This window comes from Haplochromis burtoni, unplaced genomic scaffold (assembly GCF_018398535.1).
Source record: "Haplochromis burtoni strain Fernald_Lab_line unplaced genomic scaffold, NCSU_Asbu1 Contig_2, whole genome shotgun sequence".
Taxonomy (NCBI): Eukaryota; Metazoa; Chordata; class Actinopteri; order Cichliformes; family Cichlidae; genus Haplochromis; species Haplochromis burtoni.
In genome coordinates, this window is record NW_024582363.1 from 6,026,212 (window position 1) to 6,046,785 (window position 20,574).

At 40.6% G+C, this 20,574-nt stretch overlaps 1 protein-coding gene across 6 annotated transcripts in view; it reads left to right on the forward strand.

Annotated features, from left to right (window-relative positions):
- zgc:158464 (uncharacterized protein LOC791139 homolog) overlaps positions 1-20,574 on the forward strand; it is a 95,066-nt gene that overhangs the window by 47,340 nt on the left and 27,152 nt on the right. The gene's annotated exons all lie outside the window — the stretch shown is intronic.

Below are 20,574 nucleotides of genomic sequence, written 5' to 3' on the forward strand. Positions count from 1 at the left end.
CACGGTGATGTTTCCTTAAGGGCACAATGTTTATGTAAGACCAGCAGATGTTGGTGACTTGAGGGGAAATCCAGGCTTTGATCACCAGGATAATCATTTACTTCATTTGACTATAAATCAAAGTCATCTTCTTAGTGGGGAACCTGTTAACTATGCAGCCATGCAGCCAAGCTGAGGACCAAAAAGCAGAACACTCTTCACCAAAGTTATTCTCCTCACAGCCTCCTCGCAGTAATCATCTCCAGACCTGGTCACGCCACTGCCCGGTGACTCAATCAAATCAAATCACTTTTATTGTCACATCACATGTGCAGGTACATTGGTACAGCACATGTGAGTGAAATTCTTGTGTGCGAGCTTCACAAGCAACAGAGTTGTGCAAAATACAATAATGTAAACAAGCAAAATACAAGAATGGCTACATCTGAAACTAATAAATATATGTACAATATATAATAGTATATGCATTTCTGGATGTGTATACTAAATATTTTTCTACGTGTGTGTGTGTGTGTGTGTGTGTGTGTGTGTGTGTGTGTGTGTGTGTGTGTGTGTGTGTGTGTGTGTGTGTACACATATTTTACAAATTAAATAGAGTAAACAATAAATAAAATATATAAAATATACAGAGTTGAGACATGTGCAAAACAGTGGCATTACTGTACAGTATGGAGTGCATAATGTTGAAGTTCCAGTAGTGAAGCTGAGGTGTCTATGACGTGTTCAGCAGTCTGATGGCCTGGTGGAAGAAGCTGTCTCTCAGTCTGCTGGTACGGGACCGGATGCTGCAGAACCTCCTTCCTGATGGAAGTAGTCTGAACAGTTTATGGCTGGGGTGACTGGAGTCCTTGATGATCCTCCCCGCTTTCCTCAGGCACCGCTTCCTGTAGATGTCTTGGAGGGAGGGAAGCTCACCTCCAATTATCCGTTCAGAGCACCGCACTACTCGCTGGAGAGCTTTGCAGTTGTAGGCGGTGCTGTTGCCATACCAGGTGGTGATGCATCCAGTGAGGATGCTCTCAATGGCACAGTGATAGAAGGTCCTGAGGATGCGGGGGCTCATGCCGAATCTTTTCAGTCTCCTGAGAAAGAAGAGGCGCTGCTGCGCCTTCTTCACTGTTTTGTTTGTGTGTACTGACCACGTAAGATCCTCAGCCAGATGTACTCCAAGGAACCGGAAGCTGCTCACTCTCTCCACAGCAGCGCCGTTGATGGTGATGGGGGTGTGTACTTCTCTGCACCTCCGGAAGTCCACTATCAACTCCTTTGTCTTTGCGACGTTGAGGGTGAGATGGTTGTCTTGACACCAGTGGGTCAGGGCGCTGACCTCCTCCCTGTAAGCCGTCTCATCACCTTGGTGATAAGACCCACCACTGTAGTGTCGTCCGCAAACTTCACAATGATGTTGGAGTTGTTAGTGGCCGTGCAGTCGTAGGTGTAGAGTGAGTACAGGAGAGGGCTCAGTACACACCCCTGTGGAGCACCAGTGTTCAGTGTGATGGGGGATGAGGTGATGCTGCCCAGTCTGACCACTTGGCGTCTGTCAGACAGGAAGCTAAGGATCCAGCTGCAGAGGGAGCTGCTCAGTCCTAGATCCTGCAGTTTCCTGTCCAGCTTCGAGGGAACGATGGTATTGAATGCTGAGCTGTAATCTACAAACAGCATTCTCACATACGTGTCTCTCTTCTCCAGGTGTGACAGGGCAGTGTGTAGTGTCAGGGCTATGGCATCATCAGTGGACCTGTTGTGGCGGTATGCGAACTCAGTTCATCCTTTTACGAAAGTACTGTTTGTGTCATTTCACGGCACTTCAAAGCACTGTGAGTAGCTGCCGCAACACTCTGTTGTCAAAAGAAATACAGCAGAGAAATAGTGTGGCGAGCAATCTTAGGCATATGACCAAGAGTGTTGTTGTTTGGATTTCTTTCTGCCAAGTCTCACTCTGTGTTTCATTCCACTCTTGTCGGCTTACCTGTTCATTTTTTTCTTCATTGTTTTGAGGTGCAGTAAGCTAACCTGTATTGCGCTGAAGCTGGTTTAAGAACTTAATTTCCAAAGGATGATGTTCACCGCACCAAAATATTGTCATGTTTATTCACTTGATAATGATAGACTTGGATATTGCTGTTTTCAGTATTCACTTCTTACAACTGTGTTCTCCTTTCACTCCAGAATCTGGAAAGTAATTTTCTATTTTTCAAAGGTCATTTGAGGGCCCAGTCATGTAAATGATGAAGCCTCGCATGTTCCTCCATTTCCTATCCTTATAAACAACCAGGAAATTGAAAGCAATAATTCTTGATAGAATGGTAAACCTTCCTGAAATGGGTTTTCCATGACATTTCAGTACGCTTTGCTATCCTCCTTTTGGTGGTACAAATATAGTTTCCCTTGTGCCAGTGTGGGTGCTGCAGACCTGCAGACCTGCAATCTCTATTTAAATATTATGAATTTATTCTACAGCTTTCTCTAATTCACATCAGAGAATGTTAAGTGCTGGGCTGTGTTGCAACTTCAGAAGACCAGGATGGTCTTTGATCCAAGAGAGTGCAGTTAAGAGGTTGTCTGTCTCTTAATTGTTCGCTGCTGGAGAAACTGCAGCACCAACAGCTGATTGAACCTACAGTAATAATGAAGGATAGTCACTGCGCATCACTGAGCGTGTGTGTTTTTATCTATGTTTACAGATTCTGCTTTAGTAAAGTTGCAGTTTGGAGTTCCCGTAATAGCATGTTTTACATCCTGCAAGTGCACATTTACAAATGTGCTGTGCTGTTGCATTTGTTGGTTTATATCGTGTTTTTCTGACTAATTCGATGTTGTTCATGAATATTAGAATGGTACCAGGTTATTTGGAGACAAACGAAAAAATGTGTTAACTGAGGCCTGATTTAGACTCCTGCTGTGAATCACTGTGGAGTCTAATACATAACCTACATAAGTGGCTGACAGCGTTGCTCGCATTTATGCTTGTGCTGGTAGATTATGTGTCAGTTAACTTGTGCTCATGTCCCAGAGTTTTATATGCAGTGCAAACAAGTAAAGTGCTGGGACTTTTTTACTTCCTGCGTCGTCGTCTTTGTTTTCAGGGTGCAAACATGTTTTTCTTCTTTTGTCCTTTTACGTTCCCTCACTTCCATTCTAATATTTTTCAATCGCTCTTCAGGAATTTGCTAACATTTGTGAGTCTTTATATTAATTGTATGATTTGTATTCCATATACTGTGACATGGTTGTTATTCTGTTACTGAAAAACTCAAAAATTGCAACAAAAAGTAGCCCGAAATGCAGATGGCAGGTTACGTCATAGGTTATATTGTAGAAGTTTGCAGTTACTGTGTAGCAATGACATAGAATTCTTGCCAAATAAGGCTGAAGTTTGCATTGATACTGATCAAAGATCATTTTTGACCGTGGTTGGGATTTGGGACTTTATAAGGAAACAGACTTGAACTGAATAAAAATAAATTAGCTTTATCCATTGCTAGCAAACAAAACAGCTAGCACCAAATTGGAGTTGACCTGTGATGTTTGATAGAGATGAAAGCAATAACTGAGCTGAGCTGCAGTCCATGTCTTATTGCCCTGTGCAAAATATTCACACTTATAAACACTTAAAAGAAGTAAAGGAAATCTGCAGCTTTCGATTATCCCAAATTCTACAAATAAACCTGGAAAATAAACGTTAATTATCTAAAATGCTACTAAATGGACTCAAATGTTGCATCATAAATCATGCTTGATTTGTCCAGAAAGAATGCTTTTTCGGTTTTTGTTTTGGAGCTCCCCGATTATGTCTTGTTTTGAAATTGTGGTGCCCTGAGAAAAAATTGGACTTCATTTTTGCTTGCCCCCATATGTTTAGCATTTGAGTCCAACACTGAGCCTTAAGGTTGGGCCTGAGGCCTTTCGCAGTGTGGCAGATGGTGGATTATCCAAACAAGTGGACAAATTACCTCGGATTCCCCTCTGCGTCTGGGTGCTGTTGAGAGTAGCAAGAGCCCAGCAGCCAGACCTGCCAACAGTGGGTCAGCTGGCACAGAGGGCTGCTCACACACTACCCTGCCTTACTTCCTGGCATCTTCATTTCCCCTCCTCTGTTTTTTTTTTTTCCATCCCCTTTTTCAACCCTTGCTCATTCTCCTTCCACTTGGCAAGGTTTCATTCACCGCAAATGGACCTTGGAGTGGTTTTGTTTCAATACAACTCCCCTTTTTGGTTTCGGTGGATATTGTTCATGGCCTTGATTTGTGGATGATTTAAAGAGACATCTGCAGATGGGCTTCTTGTGATTGATTGTTTCTGCCTCTGCTGCTCTCTCCTGGAAACTGTGTAATTATGATGAGAAGGACAACAAATGGCTTGTGTTCAGTCATGATCTATTGTAGGTAAAAACAATAAAAAACAAGTGAGACTGTATCATTAGTTCTTCGGGGCTCCATTTTTTTTAAAGAGAGGAGGAGACTAGGCTAATCTCATTTACCCCTAACAGTTCTAAGAAGCTATGTGTCACCTTCCAGAAAATGCTCAGGACGTCTAATCTAGCACTGTCATACAATAGACCTTGATGGTGATAAATTATGCTTTTAAGATGTGAGTCTTAAGTCTTAATGGTGATCAAATGCCTCTTTCCTAATTGAATTGTCCTGCAGGCATTACATGGTCCATGTAAGTGTATCAGGACGGGAGCCAGGGGAGGCTGAAGATTCTTGATGCTCTGTTCAAATAGACCCTGAATGGCTAATGAATGTTATTAATGAAGCCTGCTAATGCAAGCAGACAGCCATTCAAAATTAACCATTTCAAGGGAGCAAAAGCGTAAGGATGGGATAATCCTCCTCATCTGCAACAACCGTGTCATCTTTTTCATCCATTCACGCGTGTTTTCATGAGTTCTTGGAGCCGTAAATATTTTTCAGCCTCATCTGCCGCTCCGCCCCTTGTGTCCTATCAAGATTCACTTGTGAGCTGGGCTCCCTGTTTTGCAGACTGCCAGTGGAAAGGTCAGGTATCATTTAGCCAGCGGAGAATGCTTTCGCTGGTGCCACATCCTCCACACTGTGTCCACAAGAATTTACACAACAGCAGTGGAAAATGTCAGTACACACAGAGCATGATGATAAGACGCTTCCGACAATATTCTCGTCTTTCCCACTGTTATTTAGACTGTAAGTGTTGAATCGTTCTGTTTCTCTTGTGACATGATCACATAAAGAGTGTACGCACAAGAAAGGTGATAATGTCATTCAGCAATCTTGGTTTTTTTTTGTCTTTCTCTGTAGTGTGTGAAGCAGAGGCTGACAAGTTATAGAAAATTTGAGCCAGAAGAAATTGGCCCCTCCTGTTCCTGACAGGATTTTGGTAGCTTCCTATGTCTCAGCAGGAAGTGCAAAAAGTCAGACTTCTCAGTCTTTCATCTCCACGCCCACAGAACTAGAACACAGAACCCCTGTCTCCTCCGTATGTTTTGTAGGGCAGGGCCTGCCTACATGTTTGTTTCTTTCCCTGTCACACATTTCACACACGCACACATATATAGACAAGTAGACCTACAATCAAAAGTCTTACTCCTCGCATAAGATGGCAGAGATTGCTTCCTTCCTCCCCGCTAACATTTCTTCATTTGCCTAATGTCCTGTCAGTCCCGTAGAGGCTCCTTTTCAGCAAAACTATGTTTTATTCATTGAAGAAAACAGAGCGCTCAAGTTAGAAATACACTTGTCAGAAGTTAACAGCACAACTGTGCATAGCAGAAAGATTATGACCGTTCAACAGTCAGCCGCATCACATGTGTGGAATCCGGCGTGTGTGCTCCCTAAAGAGAGCGCATGAGGAGCAGTCGGGAGTGAGGCAGCAGGTGCAAGAATGTGTTAGCAGCTCTGAGCGGGATGGGTCTTGTCAGCCCACCCCTGTTACTCTGTAGGGAGGTGGGGTAGGGAGTATTTTTCGTGGCAGTGCGGCACATCCATGCGTGTGATTGTCAGCCACTGGTATGCATCTTGTGTGCTCTCCACACATTTGTGCCAATCGTCTGTGGCGTCAAATGTGTTCATGTAGCTACTTGTCTCATATTTGTGCGTACCAGGTGACCTTTCATTAACATGGCCTTTTTTGAATACAGTCGCCCACACAGCTGCAGAAGGAGACAAATCCAGAAGCCTCCCACTCGCTAGTGCTATAACCAGCTAAATACCAGACTAACAGCAGGTATGCAGCCTTGTGAAGCCATGATATTGTAGTTTAGACCACAGTAATAGATGGTTTTGACCTAAAAGGTGGAGTTCTCTGTATGTGTGTTCTCGTGCATGCTTGAGTATGTGAATAACTATTGTTAAAAAAAGGCCAGCATGTCATTCCTTCCAACTAGCGTGATATACAGAGGGAGCTGGCTTAAATCAACAGTAGCATTCCTACAAAACATACTCGGCAGCTGCTTATAACACTTTGATATCACGCTCCCTGCCCTAGTGACAGAATGAGCTTCATCCTGCTCCACGGCCTGGCTCTTTGTGTTTTGCTTGCATCCACATTTTGTGAAAGGGATTTTGGCAATGGAGAAGGCATTCCTGCTGGGGTTGAAGGAGGCGGCCAAACCACATGGAGGATGATTACACTCCTGAGGGAAACAGTGGAAGAAGTGGGAGAGTAAAACCTAGTTTGGCTCATCTTTACTACATGTTGACTGCCTGCAATGGCTTCCGTAAATACTATAAATCTAAAAGTGCATTTTTTTAAAAAATTTTTTGCCACAAAGAGTTAGTTGCAGTGCAAACAAGCCGTTCTTTTGACTTGTACTGTCACACCAACTTCTGCTGCTTCATCAGTGGGATGAGCCTTATAGCTTGGCAGTTCTTTCAGCCTTCTGCTGGGTTTTTTTGTTTTTTGTTTTCTCTGCAATGGCATGGACCATTATTGGATCCGGGAAAGGGATGAGGCAAAAATTACTCACTCAGCATCATCCAGTTTTTATTGGCATGAGTGTTTTTACAGGATTCCCACTGACTTTTAAAGGCGGGGTATGAATATATTTTAAGGGACATTGTAACGCAAGTCTTGAGCCTGATTCTGGTCAAATGTTAACTGTTCTGCAATAGTGACACACTCTTTCCCAAAATACAGCGCTGGCAAACTGTAGTTTCATTGGTGGTGTTTTTTTGGAACTTGAACTATAAAAATCAGGAGAGCGCTGACGGATGTTTGGCAGAGGAACGACCAGCGCTGCTGCTGTTGCTGCTGGCAAATTTGTGGAGAAGCCCACGTGGCATACTGCAGGCACATGTCTGGGGTCCAGCCAACAGAGAGGTGTCATAAAAGTGTAAAAAAGGTGTGGGACCTGGCATAGCAGACACTGACATTGTATTATTACATTGCGAGCAGTGTTTTATTGCGAATCAAGGCAGCTATGTTTGTCTTTCCTCGATCCTATCTGATTAAATCATGTTTTCGTAGCTGTTATACAGTTTTGCACATTTTTTTAATTATATTTGATTGAATTTTTTTTAAAGACTAGATTGGGATGCACTTATGATTCCAGATTGTCTGAAAGGCCAATTTATACTTTGTTAAATTAAAGTCAGCAGCTCATAAATAAAATTTAAACTAAGAGTAAGAAGAATAACGTTACAAGTGTAAATACATGAACAAAATGTAGTTGTGCTTAAAAAAAACAATTAAAAAAAAAAGGTTAAGAGTGAAGTTAAACTTCTGCTGAATTTCTTTTTTTTTTTTTTTTAATATTTCCACAAGAAAATGCAAAGCAGAGATCCTGTCGTCAAAATTGTATGCTAATTATAGGGTCGGTCATTACGAGCCTTTATTGACGAGCCCTTTTGTTATGGTAGTACTTTAACCTGACACTTAGAAAAAAGTCGAAAATCTTTAGCACTAATTCCCACACACCATCAATCAGCTGTCCATAAATTACTCCTGCTCCTGTAGTTTATGAAGTGCCACATGTCATACCCCACTTAAGGACGCGAGCGCTGTGGAAGTCGTTTAGGTGTTTAAGAAATGTATTCATGAGGAGCGATAGAACTAGTTTATTCCAGGTTTACTTTGCAACTTTTTTTTTTTTCACTGGTAATCAGTTTTGTTTACAAGAGCTCATTTTCTACAGTGCACTCTTGGGGTCGATTAGCATTCATTGTTCAGTCATCTGGAGTTTTTGTTTTGTGTTTGACTCATTAAGGAAAATGAGCTCGCTTTTATGGGATAGCTCCTTGTAGAGTGTGAATAAAGCAAATTTGAAGAAGAGTAAAATTAAGAGCTTCATTTGGAGTGAGACTGAACTGACGTTTGAGTTTCATTACATACCGTCACCATGAGCACACATTGGCTCATGTGCCTTTAATCTTCACCATAACTACACGTCAACTTTTATAACGATTTTTTTTTTAAAAATACAATCGACTTTGGTTGGAAACAAGATTTGAATTGACAACCGTGTTGAAATGTATTCTTGTCCTTTCTTTTGAAATGACATTTCTTTTCTTCTTTTTTTTGCCAGCTATTGCATTGTCTTGTTTACTCCTCAAGGGCAGGTGCTCAGCAGTATTGATGTGTAAGCTCGTGCCATGAATTTTAAAACGCTTTGATTAACAGTGAGCCATGTGAAAGCTAATGAAATTTTAATATGTATTGTTTGTATGGAAACAAAAAATATGCATCATCCCATTCGCTGTTGTCAAATATTGACCTAAATACCAACAAGGGATAAAGAATTTAAATTTTGATGCAGTGTGACAAATCAATCAAAAGGCTTTTGAGTGTCATGAAAGATGATGTAATAAAACAAGAGAGAAAAGGTTTAATAAAAAAGAAATCAATACATCATGTGAGTTAATAAAAGGCACGGGTACAAATTCATGAGATAAAAATATGCTATAAATTTCTTGTTTGGATCTGAATATCACAGCAACACAGCAACTGGACTGTGACACAAATGCATTCCAGCTTGTGGATGCATTCATTAGCATGACCAACATTCATGTTTACTTTCGCTCTCTGTACATCTTATAAGAATGGTGAAATATTGCGTAAAAACCCCTGCTGTTATACTCCATTTCTGCCTTTTCCTCAGTGCCACAATGGCGCATGAGAAAATGATGCAAATGACCATCTGCTACGACGGTGTTTGTTCTTCCAGTCTGCGCTGTAGTCAGGCAGGTCTTGGTCTCAGCTACACCTGCTGGGAGCTTGGTTAGCATATTTGTGCCAACTGGTAGGCATGCGGGTAAAACGTCCATGAAAATGAAGAGAGATTTCGTGGGAGCATATAAGGACTTTACTACACTTCCCTTTCTAAAACCCAGATTTAATGCGGTTTGGTTGCACAGAGAAAGAACGATGCACATTTGGATGTTTTATTGCAAATTGCTCGGTCCTTTTTACCTTAGTTTTATAAGAAATGCCGTGGCCCTTACTGCTAGCTCATATTTCATGTGCCTTCCCAGCTCTGGTCTATCTGCCCTGTCAGACTGAATCAGGTTGGACAGAGCTGAGAGGTCTGACTGGACTTTATCAGAGGTTTCTCTCCAGGCTGCCTAATGTCTGATCTAATGGAAGCTGAAGAGGACAGACAACAAATACACTAACATACACACACAGGGTAGACTTTCACTCTTGTGCAGCTCACTGGATATATTGCAGATCCAAAGACCAAAGTACATAAAGGCGCTAGAGGAGTGAAGTGTATGACGTTAATCATTTTGCTTATATAAAGCTTTTACGATATGTTATTGGTTTTCTTTTTCTTTTGTTTGCTTTTTGAAACCAGTGCATATGTGTAAAGTTTAGCTGGAGTAACCGACAGCACAGTCTCTAGCTGTAGTCAGACACTTTTACAGTAGGTTTTAATTAGGCTTTGGCTATTTGCAATGATTCATGTCTGATCGTTGGACTGGATGCTTTCAATATTAGAGCGTGGGCTTTATAAAAAATGCATTCCACCAGAAACATAAAACATGAAAAACATTATCCACTCTCCCATTATATCGTTAGAGCCACATCTCTGCCTTAGTTGTCTTTTCTTTTTATAGAGGATGAAGTTGAATGGCTAAAATAAAACCAGCGCAGCACAAATGCCTGAGTGATCAAGTTATCAATTACGTCTGACCTCAAGGGAGTCTGTTTTCTGAATGCTGTTGGCAAAATACACTTCAGTAAAAATTCGATCATTTCCTGAACAAAGGTCCAATTTTGAAAGTTTATTTTGTGTATTTGCCAAAAGACTTGTATTGCTCATTCTGCATTTTAGCTCAATATGTTGCAGTTTGCTGTGGAAATCTGATAATAAGTGGACTGCAACTATCCTTTTGTAAAATATTTCGAACCCACTTTCTCTAAGACTGTTGGTGTTCGCCATTGTTTAATCTGCTGGCAGTCATGTTGTTTCATTTGCTCAGAAGCAGGGTGACAGGGATCAGATCACAGGCAGTCATGTAAACACTGTTAGCAGCTTACAGTGGTAATCCGCCCTTACTGTATTTACTTCTCCTCATGTGTAATCAAGTGGGGAACACCTACCAAGAGGCAGCACTCATCTAAAGGTCAAAACAGCACAAGTGTCAAGAGAGACCACGGTCAATGCTGTGTAACTATTTGCATTGCCCGAGCCACGCTAATGCACGTTTTCCCCAAGGACACGTACGTCCTCTGGAATAGCAGGATTGGTACACAGGTCACAATGCTGCACCAGCAGAAGTAGCTATCTCGGATAAAGAGAACAAATCAATACCAAGCACTCTGGCGTCTCCCTATGTACCCCCCCTTCAGCCTGAAAATCTAACTTTTTTTGGACATAATAAATATTTATGCCTTTCTGTTGAGCTAATTACACTATTTCTCCTACTTCGTTGCAATAGCGTCCTCATTTATGCGCAATATGACTCATAAATGAGCCATGACTTTGAAGTGATGGAATAGTAAGAGTGGCATTATGCTTTATTATTTAAATGCTCATTGGGTGTATTTGTAGTTTAGACTTTACTGTGAATTACGAGTAGCAAAACTGAGGTCACGCACAGTTCAGGTTGTATAATTTTGCCACAAGAAATGATTTGCTTCTGTCCTCTGTTTGCAACCCAGTTTGAGAGTAAAATATGTCAGCGTTTGAGCATGAATCTATCTCCACTAATGAGAGACAGCCTAAGGAGAGCGCGGTGTCTGTCAGCACCGTTAAGTGCGGAGGTGATAGAACTTAATTTTCCTCATATTTCTAGGCTGCGGCTTCTGTCTGCATTGTTGTGCTGCAGGGGGAGATTATCGGATTATCACACAATGAGGGAAAATGTAGAAAAAAAAATAGACTTAAAAGCATGAGATTCTCGCGCCTTCACCGCTTAAGTGTTTAGTGCGTGTGTTGTTTTTTTGTTTTTATTTGTTGAAGCTAGACTCTTGGGGAAGTATAACTGGAAATCCAACGTGATTATCTTTGTATATTATACAAACTTATCTTTAAAAAGTTGTGAACCAAAAACACAAGAAGATGATTTGGAGATCGTATAAACTATATATTTAATTGGGAATAGTATGATTTTTGAATGGTGATATTTGGGAAATTTGTAATCTTTGGGGTTTTTGGATGTTTTTTTTTTTTTTTTTAATCAATCTTTTTTATGTAAAATTTTACAATTTAAATCTTTCTTTGTTTGTTTATATTGGCAAATAATTTTGGGAGGATAAGACAGCCCTTGTAGGCCCTATATAGCACTTTCCTTTCCAATGTCCAGTCCATTTTCCAATGCATTTTCTTTCTAAAAGAGAAGTGGAATGAGCTGTCTTGACATTCCCGGGAGGAATGTGAGCTTGTTGAAGGTTGTGGCATCAAGGTGGTGGGGGCACGAGTGGGTCTTTGCTGACTGTTGCTGGAGGCCTTTCAACATTAATGGGCTATTGACCCCCAATGGGGTAGAGGCATGAAGTGGCAATACATCATAGCCACATCCACGTGTCATCTGACTCCCCTGTCCCCCTCTTCTGTGACCACCCAGGAATCAGGACAAAAGGTGCTTACCAATTCAACTATCCTTTCCTGTCCTTTTCTTTCTCCTGTCCTCTCTTTATCCACTCTCTTCTTCCCATTTCCATTCCCAAAACCAATCCCATTCCCATGCTGTCTTCTCTTTTCACCAGCTATACACAACCTGAACTCTGGATGCACTCCCCTCTAATCCACCGTATGTCTTATCTCAGCTCAGGAACAATAGCTACAGAGTGTAGCATGGCTCAGAGCTACAGTCGTCAGAAAAAATGTTCTGCTCCCATAAGGCTGTGGGACACTGCATCCAGCAGCATCAGCCAAGCAGCCTGTCTCTGCTTCACATGAAGTCTTCCTCACTGTTTGTCGAGAAATTATTTCGGCTTCTGTGTGTTTGACTGTCGGTTGAAATGGAATTTCTATTACTGCAGTGCAATTGACAGCCAGAGCAAATGACTTCTCGTATCTGTGCTTGCTGTCATTGTGTCAGTATGCTGATCTGTCGCTTGTCTTTTGTTTGTTCACCATGAAGCGGTATAAATTAGCTGTTCGGACTATGCTGTGATTCATGTTGTTAGGTAGGCACCTGTCCAAGCCACTGTTCCCATTAATCTTCTATTAATGAGCTTTTACCTCAGTCCTAATGAGCTGTGATTGCAGCTACGCAAAGAATCAATGCCACCTTATATGCGGTGGTCCTACAGTGGGCAGGCGTTTATGTAGGTGAGGCAGTGCCAATCAGACAGTGATGCGAGAATCAAATCACAGGGAGTCGATTTTACAGTGTTAAATGATCCCATGGTAATCAGAAAATCCAGTTAATTACTCATTACTGCCAGACTGTGTCAGCTATTAAGCTGATCCTTTAAATAAAACAGGAAGCTCTTAGGCTTAACTCAAGACTTATTCAAGTGTTAAGTTTGTGTGTGTTGAGTGCTTGACCTCATCAAGTAGTTTGTTGACAGTGATGACGATGTCAGTGAGTTGGGAGTAGTCCAACACTTTGGCCAAAATTTAAATATGACCTGAATCCTGCTGACTGATAATCTCTGAATGTGTCTTAGCACCACAGTCAGATTGATATTTGTAAAATATTTGCATAACAATTTGCCAACTGTATTATGAATTCTGGATGACTTTGTTGATCTCTTAGGTTTTTACCTGCTGTAGACAACATTCATGGTTCTCAGACAATGTTTGAAACCAGTGTTGTGAAAATTCCCATCATGCATCCTGATCTGTCACAGTCCAGATACTGGATCTCCGAGGGTACGCTGTGGAGTCTAGCAAGGGGCACAACCTACAGAACTTGCAAAGTAGTGCATCTAGAAATCACATTCATTCTGGACATCCAAAAGAAGTGATCAGATTGGAATTTGGGGAGTTTAGAGGCTGGGTCATTTTCGGACTGATTTTATTTTCTATTTATTTTGGCGCAAGCATTCCAGCAAAAGTACATCTCTAGGCTGATGATGCGATTATATACATGTATGCCACCTCTGTAGAGCAGGCAGAACAAGAGCTCCAGACTGCATTTCACTCTTGAAAAACTGCATTTAGAACTGGTTGTAAATGTTCAAAAGACAAAATTTATGGTATAGTCAAAAGCTCACCCACCCACGCTTGATGGTTTTAGCATTGTTACTTCTGAGACTAAATCTGTTCCACCACACCTACAAGTATTTGGGTTCATGGTGTTTCTCTTGAATGTAAACATTGCTAAAGAGGTAGAGCTGATCGTCTACCAGTTACAGGTTCAGTGGTTTGATTCCCGCTTCCTCTAGTCTGCATGCCAAAGTAATTAAGTCATAAATCTTGCAACTGATGACTTGCAGAAGGCAGCACTGATATATATTTTTTCTCTATAAAGCAATACTAGGTACACTTGTTTTCTTTGTAGCCTTTCCTGATACAAATAGTTAAGTGTGCTCCTCTAAATGGTTGTTTTTGATTTTCTTAGACCTCGGATACATCTGGGGAAAAAACTGTTTTCATATTACGCACTTTAGACATGGATCACTCTACAAAAAGAAATCATCTTAAACATGAGTTTAAAAGCATCATAAGAAATGCAGTAAAGGAAATCTGAAGATGTTTTTTCTTTAGAGGCTGGTAAAATTTAGAGTATTGTGTATTAGTTATAGTTGGTAATGGTGTAACTGATTAGTAAGGATTTCCCCTCCTATGAGAATTAAAGCAAAAAGACTATGTTGAAGAGGATTTTTACGTCTCCTTCATATTTAAAACCAGTTCAAAGCAAAAGCCTCCTCTTGGCTCCTGACCCTTCAGAAGCAGTGGTCTCTTAATGTTGAGCTTCAAATATCAAGTGATATGTGTTCATTAGAGCTGTCCGCTGTTATGTATTTTTATTATGTATATTTATTCTTGCCACACTCTCCCACCATCTGTGCTTCCTGCTTTCATTCTCCTCAACTTCCTGATGTTCTCTCTTGATATTTCTCTCTGTGGCAAACTTGCATCACCTGACTGTCTCTAATTTTCTTTTTTTCCTCCCCTTCTCTATTCACTCGCTGTCACTGTTGTCTTTTTTTTTTTTTTAAATACATCCCTACTGTCTCCTTCCGATGCTTTCCTCTCTTCCCCTCGTCGCTCTCTGTCTCCGCTACTTTGTCTGGCTTACTTCCGTCACCGCCCGCCTCTGTCTTGTTTTCTGCTTTGTGTATGTTGTCTCTTTAGGCTTACTCTCTTTTCCAGTAAGGGAATGAATCCATATACATGTCAGAGTGCTGTGGAAGACACTGTTCATCTTCTACTCCCTCAGGCCACCTAGAGAAACAAACAATTTACGCATAAAGTGCACACACTAACACAGGCATGCCTTCGCTGGGATATGATATGTGACTGGCTGGTTCCAATGCCTTCTTTTATGTTTTGCTATTTTGATAGAAGGTTCTTTTTGTACCATCGCTGAACAAATTAGTACATATTTATGTCTTGTATTAAATAATTTTAATAGATTTTCTTTCACCAGTTCACAAAGGTGACCCAATTATGTGGGTTTGCTGACAAGCGCCTGTCACTGTGTGTCATTTGTTTCTCAGTAAGTACAGCCTTCAAAAGAAACAGAAATTATAGGAAGGAACAAACCAAAAATAGTGTGGCAAGACCCAAAATATTCTCCTCTCTGGACCAAGCATGAATAGACTAGATCTGAGACTTAGTTTCCAGGCTTCCCATAAAAATAAAAATAAATAAAAATTTTATTTATATTTATTATAATATATATATAAATTATTATTATATATAGAATATAGATATATATCTATATTCTATATATATATATATATAGATATTTATATATCTATATTATTGTAGGGTAAAGACCCTACAATAATGTAGAGATACCTAACTATTATATATATATAATATAATAATATATAATATATATATATTAATAAACAAAATATGATGGGAGGGACTGTCACAGGCCTCAATTGAGTCACAGGCCTCAATGTGTATCCACCTCAAGTACAGTGTTAAGCCAGGAGAAAGGAGGAGCGAGAGAACAAACGACATGGCTGTTTTTGTTCCATCTGCAGGAGGCTGATGGAGACACAGCAGCACACAGATGCACGTCCTCCACACACGTGGACAAACGTGTCACAGCATGAGCATGGATAGGACAAACATTTACCCTGAGTGGTTCACAAAAACTCTCTATAATATTATGAAATAATTTTTTTTTTAAGTTGATATTTTCAGACTGTTAAAAAGGCATACATAAATGTATTCATGGTTGTCTTTTCTCCTTTTTGTTCTATAAAACATAGAGATGAAATCATAATTTAGCCAAGATACAGACACAAAGATGACAGGACTGTGGTGTCTTTGTTTACTGAAACTTTTCTCCCAGAGATCTGTGGGGAACCGTCAGCAGCAAGAGCCTCCTCTTGGCTCTAGTCACTAAGCAGATTTATACTCAACACAGAGGCGCCATGGGTCAATGAACAAACACCTTTACTTGTCAGCGAGCTTTCTGACTGACACACAGTACCTGTGGGTGGCCCCCGATATTGCTCAAATCTCTGGCTTTGAACACCAGATCAACCCCGTTTTCTCCTCACAGACTAGGCCAATCAAACGGAACGAAATCAAAGCTTTGTTCATCAGCTCCTTTTCTACTTCTGTTAAATATGTGTCTTTGGGAGGACCACGTCTTTTATTATTTTAGCGAATCAGAAAGCAAATGCAATTAAATGTATCTGTTTAATACATGAACAAAAAAGCCATTTTTAGTCTCATTTTCTACATCCAGTTTCACTTGTAATATTTTGTAATTCACTTTAAGGAGTTGCTGTCAGCAGAAATTCACCTTGTTAAAAAGCAAGCCAACTCAAATGATAAAGGATTTCTTTTAAGAGTGATTTAGCTGGTAGAGCAGGCAGAGCAAATCCTTAAGCCTGGATATTTTCTGCACATTGTTTTCTAGGGGTGTAAAGTCAGTCACATTTAATCCTTCACTAGTGCTCAAGAGATGCCCTCAATCAAATCCAGATATTCCCTGTGCCCCTGAAAGCGCCTCACAGCAGCAAATTCTCTTTGGCTCAGTGTGAGTGGGTGGGTGGTAGTCAACCAGAGAGGCAGATAAATGTGTTTTTCTTTTACATATTACACTCTTTAGCCTCGCAATAAAAGCACGGTTATGTAGTTGTTTTCTACTTTCTTGCAAATGCAGTGAATTTACTGACAGTCAATAATGGAAATGGAGGAAAATAACACAGAATCGGTCTGGATGATGGTGATGGCAGGATGGCTTGATCAGTTCTTTATGTGCAGCAGGATGCGGCTGCCAGGTTTGTTGCAGTTAATGTTTTTTGATTTAATCCAGAGCTTTCTGACTGCCCTTGCGCTGCCATGATAATATACCCAGAGGGCTACTCATGCAGTAAGTAGAACAGGAGCCTCCCTGGATTTATAGCAAGGAACATGTTCCTCTCTCTCAGAATTAATCTCCTTAGTTTGGAACCACAGGAAGAAAAATGAAAACAAAGATTGGATCTGCCTCTTATTTTGGAGATTAAATTTTCTTTTTCCTATTTTATTTTATTTTACTTTGGTTTTTTTGCCTTCAGTTGTGGACACCTATTATTTTGGCATGCAGTATTTGTCATTTTTCATTAGGGAAAATTGCTTCTCGGTGCAAAGGCAGATGTTCGGTTCTCAGCAGTGTGCTGCCATCGCAAACATCTTTTTTAGTAGCACTAAACAGATGGTTGTGGGTGTTAGATTGCTGCCACTACATGACTTTTGAAAACCCTGTTGAGGGTGGTGGACTGTATTAGGGCTTTTCCAACATACAAAAACAATGTTGCTGCCCCCTAGAGAGGTTTATAAATCACATTTTGCAAGCTTTTTTGGGGGGGTGGCTGTAAAAAGCAAAAAGTGGAAGTGCAGCATCTGGACAGGAACTCTGACATCCGGGGAGGGGAAGGTATGAGGTAGATCAAGAGAGGGTGTGGTGCTTGACTTCTGACCCTGATCAGAGGGTAGGGGTCAAATGCAAAATATAGGCTGCAGCAGTGTTGCTACATGCAACCCCACGGTCAGGCCAGTCTCTGCAATTTGTCTTGACAGATGTGCCCCCTCCCTGTTTACTAAACGTGTATCAACAGGAACTGACGAGATGAATAAGACGAGCAGTAGGAAAGAAGGAAGAACGAAAGGTTGGGAGGAAGAATTTTTTATTTTTATTTTTTATTTTTTTTAATGCAAATAAAGGTAAGGAGGCCAACAAGGCTCCTGTCTCCATACACAAGCCTGGTTTAGCAGGGAGTCTCAGTCCACCGCAACAGTTTATTGAAGGCAACATGCCTTCAATTAAAGGGTTCTTTCCACATGGTGTACTCACCCCATTGGTGGGGGGTAACACCTCCCCCATTAATTTTCCCCCTTCCTTGCAACTTGCTTTCTTTCCCTTCTTCCAGAGCTATTTGTTCTTCTGCAACAAAGGTAGGGCCTAATCGTGGTAGGATCTCATAACACCAAGGCTTTTAACTGCCAAGATCAAAGAGTGCAAGTTTGTCTAATGCGGGATTACGTTCAGATACGGGACCTGGCAGCCTCACCCCTACACCACCACCAGTGGCGGGTAGCTCCATTAGGCTCAACGCATTGCTCATTTTTCCGCAAGAGCTCCCTTGGGCTAAGAGGCAATTATGCAGTAGTGTGGCATAATATTTCATTCTCTTCACATCGCATTGCTCTATGGTGGTTCTGGCCGCTAACAGCTTCATGTGGCCCAGGAGGAAAGGTGCAGGCTGCTAACAACTTCATGTGAGAAGAGGAAGGTTGGAGAGGGGAGGAGGCGGTGGAAGAGGGAGAGGAGAGTTCTCAAGGGCATGATGCTTCATTAGCATCGTCAGGTCTTTTTCACCTTCTTACATGGAGAGTGAAAGGGTGGGCATGCGTTTTAGTTGTGGTCAGGTGACGTTAACTAGATTTGCGACGTGACTCATGAATATAAAAATGTACACTGGATTGACAGTTTTGCTCCTTGCATGCAACAGTTACAGGGGGAAAGTCATATTTGGTTAACACGCTTAAGATGTTTTACTTTGTATTTCCACCGCCTTTGAACAACAAAGCAACGTTCAATGCCTTCTGTTTCACTGATGATTATACATGTAAACAGAAGAAAACGTAGACGTTTTATAACTGATGTCTATAGACAAACTGGCAATGTTCCAGAAACCAGTTAATGGTGTATGTTCCAGGAGGGTACCGAAGTTTAAAAACGGAGCCCTTTCTTGAACTCTACAAAGATTGCACAAAGTATAATGTCATTATGCCCACATTTGTTTTTGTCCAACCACCATGATAGATAAAATCACCTCCTCCTCCTTCATTTTTTTTTGTTTGATCCTGCTATTTCTTTTCTGGCACTGTAAATCCTCTCCTGCATTTCATCTTTTCCTGAGTGGTGGCACATAAACTTAATACAATAAGTATTTGCTGCTAAATGATGTCACATTCATAAGGAAAATCCCTTTCTGGGTTGAACAGCAGGGTTGAGGATGTGGGTTGTGCCCACATCTTTTCTGCCAGTTGCAAACATCCGTGTTTCTTGAAGAGAGGTCATTCTGAAAAAAAATGTTTTTTCTAATGCATTAGGTCACCAGGTGGTCATCATTTCTGTTTGTGCGTCTAGCCAAGAATTTAAGTCTGATGGAGAAATGCTGACAAGTAGTACAAAGGTTGCTATGAAATCATACATTAGGTAGGTTGTGGGGAAAATATCTAGTATGTCATATTGCTTCTTCAAGTGATACTTGATGAATACACTGTAGCACTGTTTCTGTGTTTTTGTATTATTAAAACGAGCATGTCGTGTGTCAGTACTTAACCACTTTGTGTGGTGACGCCATAATGCAGTGAATCACTACATAATAGGTGTTTGTCTGCTTTTTCAAGCTATTTTTTATTACTCAGTTATACAGATATTATGGAAAATTGTTCTACAGTGTATTGGGAATTGCTTTTTTTGTGACACTGTTATTATTGTGGATAACCTGTCGTTCCTGTATTATATCAATAGTTATTCTGGGATCCACCTCCAAAACCAATGATTAAAGTATTTCTACACTAGAGGGAATAGGCTCAAAGGATTTAAGGCTTTATGTGGCTTGAGAACTAAATTGAGGCTACAAAACATTTTATTTAAAAGAAACCACAGCTTGCTTCGCTTTTGTGACATCAAGATCAGGGGCGTTATTTGGCCCTTTGACATTTTCACATAATTTACGACAAAATTATTCTAACGCTTGTGACGGTTTCTGTTGGTTTCAAAGAGTTTTTAAATGTTACAGAGAGAAAGAAAATTGGTACTTTATATTCAACTCAGTTCTGACAGTGATGGGCATGTTCATCGAGGGCCGCTGTGTGATTTCTACGCTTTATGCAGAGAGCTTCTTTTGCATGAACTCAACCTTTTTCTTTTTTTTTTTTATTTCAGTGCAGACTTGCTTCCCACTTTCTGCAAATAGCAACAGCAAACTGTCACTGCCATTCACTGAATAATAGTTGTAGGAGGCCCTGCCTTTCAATTTATTCATGCCCAATTTTGCTTTCTGACTATTGTTGATGGCAGATTTCAGTGAGAATAGCCTGCTTTTGACAGTGCTCTGCACCTGATATCGCAGGACTTGTGCTATCTGCACCCATCTTATGCCGGTATTAACTATTGCATTGCCTTGCTATTTTACATATGGCCTCTGACTGAGATGCTTCTAGCTGTTGTACAAGAAATGCATTTGGTATTTTAGACCAAGCACATTCTTTTAATATTGTACAACAGTGTTTTGATAACTTGGCTCACCACAAGTTACTACATTGTTAGTCTTTTTTTTTGCTGTTGTTTATTTTCTAAATTTATTATTATATTTTATTTATTATTTCTATATTACTGTAAATTTGCCAAACCCACTAAGTGAGGGACTTGCTCAGCCTATGGATACTTTCTCATTTGAACACATAGAAAGCAAAATTCTAGTCTTCAGCTTGATTGGTGATGCTAGTTGTGCCCTTTGGCCATCAAACTGATGTCACTGGTCACAGTTTTATTCCTGTATTAACACAGA